Source organism: Cotesia glomerata, unplaced genomic scaffold (assembly GCF_020080835.1).
Source record: "Cotesia glomerata isolate CgM1 unplaced genomic scaffold, MPM_Cglom_v2.3 scaffold_18, whole genome shotgun sequence".
NCBI lineage: Eukaryota > Metazoa > Arthropoda > Insecta > Hymenoptera > Braconidae > Cotesia > Cotesia glomerata.
In genome coordinates this window covers 39,840-48,665 of record NW_025402219.1, presented here as the reverse complement: position 1 = coordinate 48,665, position 8,826 = coordinate 39,840, and the positions used below count along the sequence as shown (strand labels likewise).

Genomic DNA, 8,826 nt, shown 5'->3' with positions numbered 1-8,826 from the left:
TTAATTTTAATCGTCAGTAATTTTTTTGTTCTAGGAGGTAGATAATGGGATGTATGACCACTCAATTCAATTTGTTGTTCGCCTAAAATTAAATGACCCGGTAGATTATCTTTAAAAATTAACTGAGCTTCTTGTTTTTGCAAAAAGGGTACTCCGAGAATACCTTCCTGTTTAATGGGGAATGAATTTTCAACTATTTGAAATTTTATTATTATACTATGTACATTAAGTTCGACTTCCCCGTGAGTGTGTAACATACCTGAACCAATTCCAGTTAGATTAAAAATAACGTTTGAATTTACGAGAATTTCGGAAGTGAGAGAGTTAGCTTTTATTAAATTTAATTGTGCACCGGTATCTATTAGAAATATAGCTTGTTTATTATTGAATTTATTATTATTTAACTTTATGGTGGGTAGGCCAGGGGTGTCATGAATATTTAATTCGTAGTTGACTCGGTAGATTGCGAACGCGCTACCACTTCGGTGTTCCGTGTCGCGTTCTTCCGCGGAACCTCGTTTGAGTTTAAATTACTGCTGTTACGAGCATTTTTTCTACGCTCCCTATATGCTTCTAATTTACTTGGATATTTCTCAAACACAGTTTTCTTTCGGTATGCCCGTGACGTGAACAGAATGGACATATTATCTCGCTTTTATCTTTTTCCTCCACCGGACAATTAGCTACTATATGATCTAGTGAACCGCAACGATAACATTTTTTAACTTTATCTTTATTGACTATGTATATTTTACCGTTTTTCGCGGATGATTTAATGAAAGAAGATGATTGATTTACACCGAATAATGTTTTCCGATTCTCGGTTTCTCGGTCTAGATGTGAAGCTACATTTATCGCATCTCCCAATGAAACCGGATTATCTTTAGTAATAAGGGCGCTAAGTAAAGAGTTCCGGAGCCCTCGAGTAAAACCCATGGTTGCAGCATGATTCAGAATACATCTGACTCCAACGGCTTCCGACGGTTGATATTTTTCTTTAATCGCCTCGATTCCACGACTTAAAATTTCGCTTACTCGTGCCCCATATACCTCGTTGTTCTCGTCGTTTTTTTGTTTTATCCCTTTAAGTTCATCATGAATGTGCTCGATGTCAAATATATTTGTGAATGAATTTTTTAATAGACTAATTAATTCATCAAGGTCAGCTGGGTCACCGCGATTGGCTATAAGTTGGTCTGCTTGGCCTTCAATTTTATTTCTAATTAAAGCAAGGAGGTTTATTCTATTTCGGGGGTGGACGCGAGAATCTGCAAGTTTACTTTGTTTTATAAATTTTGCTAAGGAACATGATTTCCCGTCGGACCGCGGGACAAGGTCAACAGCTAGTTTTAAATTCATATACGACGTTGGGATAGAAAAAGGGTCAAGATCAGAGTATTTTGTTGAAACATTAGAATTTGAGGACTTACTATTTGAGCTAGTTGGCTCGACTGATATAACTGCAGGTAATAAAGGCGCTGGCGGAACGTTAACAATCGCTCCATCGATTACATTGGAAGAATCATTATTGTCATTCTGAAGGGCGGGAGAATTATTACTGTTGCGAGTGATTCTACGACTTGGGGTTGAATTTGTTTGATTTAGCTGATTACCACTACGGCTACTGACGCGACTACGACCTCGGCATGACGGCGGCATTTTAATTTAATATACGAAAGTAACAACTAAAATTTTTACAACTAAATACAATATAGACTTAAAATAATGGACTTATAATAACAATCGTTCGTAAATTACAAAAGAGAGTTTTATATGATAATTAAACTAATCTGAAAATTGGTACTTCACTCTTCCGTGGATTCCTTTTTCTTTTAATAGACCTTTTGAAGGTGACACTTCTCTCGATGGGGATGACGAGGTTGACGTTGATCCAGGTGATGAACCCCGATTACCGATGAACTCCGCTGCTTGATCCGTTGATGGCACTCCTATCGTAGTTGATATGTTCCTTGAAAGACGATGATCCTTTAGCTCCAATGGAATAACTTCTTATCTGATGATGACTGATGATTATCCGTAGATGATATTTTGAAGAAAAATAAGTGTTTACAATTGCCTATGATTTCAGAAATTTTATTGCGTGCGGCTACTGAAATCAACCATCTCCGACATTCGTCCTTCGCTTAAGGGAAACGCACGGAAACCCGTTAAGAGAGTGGTGGCTGGATATAAATGAATTTATCACTTATCACTTGTATTAATTATTCAAGTCTAACTGTTCAATTTTATTGATCACTGATTTTATGACAAAATTTATCTTACTGTTCAATTTTAATCGTACTGTTTAATTCACTGAAAATCTACTATTTCACTATCAAATAATTAATTAATATAGTCTTAAAAAGTTTATAGTTTATCTGAACGCACAATTATAAATGTCAATTTTCAAGAAAAACACGGATAAAGTTTTATTCGCGAAATATTAAAATTTCCACGCACTGAAACTGGCGGATCCCACTTCTGACACCAAAATGTTATGCTTCCATCTAGTGGATGTTATTTTTATTTATTGAAAACTTTACTTAGGGCCGTATTCATAGTTCGGTCTTAAGTTTGTACTTAAGCTACTTAAGCCTGTCTTCATGAAGACGGCCTTATCGGCTGTAAGTTATGATGTTTTCAGAGTCATTCTTTAAGATAAACTTGAGTAAGTAAAAAGTTTTAAGCAGGATCTTATTTTCAGTAAGATAAGCTTTAGTAAGACCCAACTTAAGACCAAGTCAACGCGTGTTCGTCAATTTCCGTGAAAATTCTTATGTTTCCAACAATCTCATTGGTTGAAAAGTACTTAAATTTTGACAATGAAGTTTTTTATTCAAAATTGTAAACAGATGTACAAATGTACCTTAGAAAATTGTAAGCCTCAAATTCAAGCCTCTAATTCAACTAGAAAATTATTACCGCAAGATCAGAAGAAAATATGTCAAAAAAAGGAAAAAGTACTAATTTTACCGCTGTAGAAAAAAAATATTTTCTACAAATTTTAAAAAATTATGCCCAAGTAATTGAAAATAAAAAGAGTTATGCTGCTACATTAAGTGAAAAAAAAGAAGCATGGGATTTCATCGCAACCGACTTTAATTCATCTAGTATAATTACTGAAAGGGTAAAATTAAATTTTTAATATGACTCTAAAATTACCAGCCACTTGATCAGTTTTTAATTAAATTTTACAAATAAATTAGTTTTAGAAAGTTTTTCTTGAAAATTGGACTTGTAGTTTTTCAAATTTTCTACATCCCAAGCGTCACAAAAAAAAATGTTAACTTTTTGGTAGATTTCACTCAACAAGAAGTTAAAAAATTAATAATTGTCAACTTAAATTTAACAAAACATTAACAAAAAAAAATTTGTGCCGCTTGGGATGTGAAATTTTTTCGTTAATTGCGTTTTATTTTGATTTTTTCAAAGAGAAACAATTAAAAATTGTTAGTTATCTGTTAATTTCATCTTTATTTTTTTAATACATAGTATGCCGAATTTATAATAATTTTTAAAAATATTGCAGCGAAATGCAGATCAACTCAAAAAACTTTGGTCAAATCTAAAAACAAAACAACGGAATGCGCTGACAACCAAAAAGCAACATCGCCTTGCAACTGGGGTCGGACCATCAATTCCAGATTCTGAAGTTGATCCTGATATTTCCTTATTGCCCCAAACTTAATTAAAACTGCACCGATTTTATTTTCTTCAAATAAGTCTGAAGAAGAAGTTACTAGGACGTTTTCATCTTTTTTTCCTTCTGTAATTATTTTATTTTTAAAACTACCAAGATATTTGCAGTTCTGACTTTCTTATATATTGGTTAATCGTTCACTATTAATGAAATTATAAGAAATATTTTTTATCTAGCTAAGTGTAATGCTGTTGACTCAATGGAATGTGAAGAATACATAAGCCTTGAGCAACTATTCCCAGATGATGAGAATGATGGCAATGATGATGAAGAATTACCACGTGAACCCTCATCGTCTATTGTTACTAAAAAATCGTTGGTAGAAATAGTTTTATTAGCCATAATACTTAAAATATATATTTTAATTAATATTTTTAAAATCATCTTAGCTCAACAATATAGGAAAAGAACTAAAGGAAGAAAAAATCCACCCAATGAAGACGAGAAATTCTATAGAAGCGAAAGGTTAAGAAAATAATAAAGCAAGAAGAGAAATTATTTCAACTGAAATGTCAACATAAAGAAGAGATACATAATCTAACAATAGAACACCTGAAACAAAAATATAAATTAGAGATTCGTGCAGCAACCGCTGCAGCTGAACTAAGTGAGTTAAATTTATTAAGACAACAAAATAAGAATTACGGGCATGATTGACATGATTTTTTCTGGATATTTCTAATTTATTATTAATTTTTATAATAAATAGCATAGAAATGTAAAGATAAAAATTTATCGTTAGTTTGAAAGATTTTATAAGGTGATAGCAATTTTTAAAATACAAATAATTTTATACTGTACGTTAAAAAAACTTTTCAAGTACCAAGGGCTAACAGTATTTTAATTTTAAAGTGCATTTGAATGCAATTTTTAACTATATTAGAGTGTTAAGCCCGTAACTTTTTATTAAAGCATGTATTAAATTTTTATATTAAATAAATTACTTTTTTTAATGTAATCAAACCAAAAATGTCAAGGTTGAAAATAAAAATAGTTTTTTTATAAAAAATTTTGTTTTTTATTAAAACACGTTCAAAAACTTTTCTTATAGATATATTTTTGAAAAAGTAATTACAAATGATATCTATTTAACGAAAGTTTAAATTTTTATAGAATCCATTATATTTACAATTCTGAATTTATTACATTTACAGTTCGGAATTCAACTGAGATAAAATTGTGACTTTAATTTATGATTACAAATTATCAAGAATACGTAGACAAGTATCCCAGTTAGTTCACGTTCAGAATATCTCATGTAAATTCGAGAATTTTGAAAAATTCGACTATCATGATCGCTACCAGGCCATTCTGGAACAATATCTAAAAATTCCATCCATGAGCCAACAATCGCCTACGAAATAATAAAAATTATCATATTATAAGTTGTTCAGTCTGTAATGACTAGTGAAAATAAAAGAAATACTTACTTGTACATTCAGAGAAAAATAGCCCTTTCGATTTCTGTTGATTTCATTAATATTTTGAAACATTGTATGAACTCATCGGATATAAGTGCAATTAATTGCTCCATCAACCCCGGGTATTCCAATTGCTTCATTACCAAATCCCAAACGTTCAAAAAGTCTCTGGTTTTCTAATTTTGCTGCTTGAGTTCGAGGCATTTTAATGTAATCATGAATTTCGCTTGCAAGTAAAACGCTCACCCGAAAAACTATTCTGGAAACTGTTGGTTGTGATACTGTCATGGTATCATCTAAAATGAGCTGTAAAAATAGTTGTATAAAAATATATATTTGTTTGAAAAATAAAAACGATCTTTTCAGCGTTCTCTAAGTTAGCAAATAACTGTAAATAAGAAATAAATATTCTCAACTTGATTTATAATTACCTGAAAACTTGCAGTTGCATAAAATCGCAATCATAATAATTGAAAAATTGGTGGGATTGGTAATCCTCGTTTATTGACTTTAGTTAAATTTTGTTCTATAAGAGGTAATATTCCGAATTTAACATTATCCTTGTCAAATCTATATCTTTACTTGAATTCGATGTCTGAACAAAAATCAAAAGGATCTTGCACATCTCGAATATAACGTTTTGGAATACGTATGATTAAATCATCGTCGTCCAAATCAAAATTGATATCATTATTATCGTCGATGTCAATATTATATAACCCCAAAAAATTCATTATTTGAACCACTTTTTTCACTGTAAATACATTTAAGATTATCTCAAGTCAACTGAAATGATGACTTAGAAAAAAACTCTCTTATTTGGATGAAAAGTAAGGTTAAGGTATTTTATAAGACCGTCTTATTTGAATATGAATACATCAGAAATATCTAATGCTCAAGCTTGTCTTAAGTTAAAATTATGAATATTTATCCCAGCCACACGTCTTAGATAAGATCAAATTTTGAAGTATATCTTAAAAAAGCCGTATATGAATCTAAACGCTGCCTTAAGCTTGTGCTTAAGGTGCACTTACACTTAAGCCCGAACTATGAATACAGCTCTTATTGAGTTCTTTTAATTCACCCGTTGGAACGCGGTAGGGCGTTCAACTCGCAGTAAATAGATTAAGGCGGGAGAATAGATTTAAATTTGAATAATTTAAAATAAATTATATAAATATTTAATGAGTTTAAAACGCCCAGATTATTTTAGTTTAATTTAGATTTGCCTTGTGCGCAAATCTATTATTTATTATTCGATAGGTTACAAAATAAAAAGTACCAACAATAATTTCGAAAAAGGAAAATTTGCGTAGTGTACTACAGTCTTGCTTTTTGATAAGTGTCTTCTTGTTCCTTAGTTTTCGACTCCCCTGGTTGAGATGTTCGTACCTTTGGAGTGGGAGAGTCCCAGAGGGTAGTGAGGGTAGTTGCGTGCGCCTCTGCGACTCCTGTCTTCGGCAAGCATCCCTTCTCGAGTTGGCGAAAATGGGACTATGCTGCGATGACGTCACGGCGACTCGACATTCTCAGACTATATGCAACCCGCATGGATGCTTGGTTTTTATGACCTAGTCTTGATTACTCGAGCAATCCCTTTTTTTAAGCGAACGTTTTGGAAAATAAGTTATTTAGGGGATTATGATAATAAAAAGAGTAATAAATAAAGATCTCCGGGTTTTCCCAGCATTGTAAAGAGTATTTCCAAAACGTTCGGCATCTTATCCTAATTGACCATTACAATTAACGTAGGTTTATTTTAACAAAGAAATTTTTTCTTAGCATGTCTAAACTAACTGGCCAGTACTAAAAGTTTTTATAAGTTTTTCCTTAAGAATTTCCGGTAATTATAAATTCGTCTATACCCTAAAATTTATGATAGAAAATTTCCCATACTTAACAATAGAATTTAAAATAGAAAGGTTTATAATTTTTTAAAGATTCTTATTACACGCTTTTTATTAGCTTCACTTGTATGTCAGTTTGTCAGTTTGTCAGTTTGTCAGTTTGTCAGTTTGTCAGTTTGTCAGTATGTAACTCTCCTTCGCATAAAGAGACTACCATAATGATATTATTTAAATTTTGATTATTATCAACCGAGAACCCAGGTGATGACCTTCCTAGTCATCCTCTGATGACCATCCCGAAGTTATATCTCGAAACCAGGTGTTTTCCTCCGTAGGTTTTCATCGGGAATGGCACAGATAAACCCGTACATCAACCCGGAATCCTCTGATGACCATCCCGAAGTTATATCTCGAAACCAGGTGTTTTCCTCCGTAGGTTTTCATCGGGAATGGCACAGATAAACCCGTACATCAACCTGGAATCCTCTGATGACCATCCCGAAGTTATATCTCGAAACCAGGTGTTTTCTTCCGTAGGTTTTCATCGGGAATGGCACAGATAAACCCGTACATCAACCCGGAATCCTCTGATGACCATCCCGAAGTTATATCTCGAAACCAGGTGTTTTTCTCCGTAGGTTTTCATCGGGAATGGCACAGATAAACCCGTACATCAACCCGGAATCCTCTGATGACCATCCCGAAGTTATATCTCGAAACCAGGTGTTTTCCTCCGTAGGTTTTTTACACGCTTTATATTAGCTTCACTTGTATGTCAGTTTGTCAGTATGTAACTCTCCGTGGGTAATTTGCGCGCCTGAATATTTTTGATAATCAACAAATAATAGTTTAAAAACTAAAAATCACGCTTTTATAAATAAACCAAACTAAAAAGTAAAAATAAATAATAGTTTAAAACTAAAAACACGCTTTTTATAGAAAACCAAACTAAAAATAGAAAATAAATTTTAATAAATTTAAATTAAGAATAGTGTTAAAATTTAAATAAATATAAATTAATAATAGTGTAAATAAAAAAAATGTATTTTATTTTAAAAAAAGCGTGGGGTGCATGGTGTCAATAGTTATAAATATTTTATTGACAGATATGAGTAGAGTGATTATCATTTTGATAATATCTTATAAAGCAGCCCACGCTTTTTTTAAAATAAAATTCATTTCTTTCTTTGCACGATTATTAATTTATATTTATTGAAATTTTTAACACTATTCTTAATTTAAATTTATTAAAATTTATTTTCTATTTTTTAGTTTGGTTTTCTATAAAAAGCGTGTTTTTAGTTTTTTTAAACTATTATTTATTTTTCTTACCGATACTATTACAAATAAAATACATATATTTTAAATCTTCCTGGGTTTTTCCCGCTGTCATTTATTGCAGCCATCTTTTTTATATGTAATTCTATATTAATATATAGAGAGCGTTGTGATCAATCCTTTCGGATTCACAACAGTAGCTTCAAGAGTGTTATGTCGTAATAACTATAATGCTTTGGGTTGCATCTGGCAGGTGACACTACTTGTCAGATAAACCATGATTTAAATGTGTTAATTAGTTACATTTATAATTTAAATTTATATTTATATTTTAAATAGATTCAGAATTCCTAGTTGATTTAATATTTTATTTAATTGCTGAGTTTGGTCGTTGAGTGCACACGTGTCTTCGAAAGAGAAACTTTAATGTCGAGAAAATAATACAAAGGAATATTGTATTAGGTTCTGAAAAACCATAAAATCTTTGAGTAAACACAGAACGTGTCCTTGCCACATGACAACTTCAAGTCCTTAAAAGAAAAGCCATAAAAGACACGTGTGGAAACTCAACGGTCTCTTG

The 8,826-nt window shown here is 31.7% G+C and overlaps 2 long non-coding RNA genes across 2 annotated transcripts; one reads left to right on the top strand and one right to left on the bottom strand.

Moving 5' to 3' along the window:
• Positions 1-2,586: 2,586 nt before the first annotated feature.
• LOC123273982 lies at positions 2,587-4,170 on the top strand. Its single transcript, XR_006511422.1, has 4 exons — positions 2,587-3,127; positions 3,530-3,768; positions 3,877-4,015; positions 4,090-4,170. It is a non-coding gene; the product is annotated as an uncharacterized LOC123273982 (long non-coding RNA).
• A 628-nt stretch (positions 4,171-4,798) lies between these two features.
• On the bottom strand, positions 4,799-6,105 carry LOC123273981. Its single transcript, XR_006511421.1, has 3 exons — positions 5,553-6,105; positions 5,131-5,427; positions 4,799-5,054 (listed from the first exon to the last, which is right to left on the bottom strand). It is a non-coding gene; the product is annotated as an uncharacterized LOC123273981 (long non-coding RNA).
• Between the last annotated feature and the right edge of the window lie 2,721 nt (positions 6,106-8,826).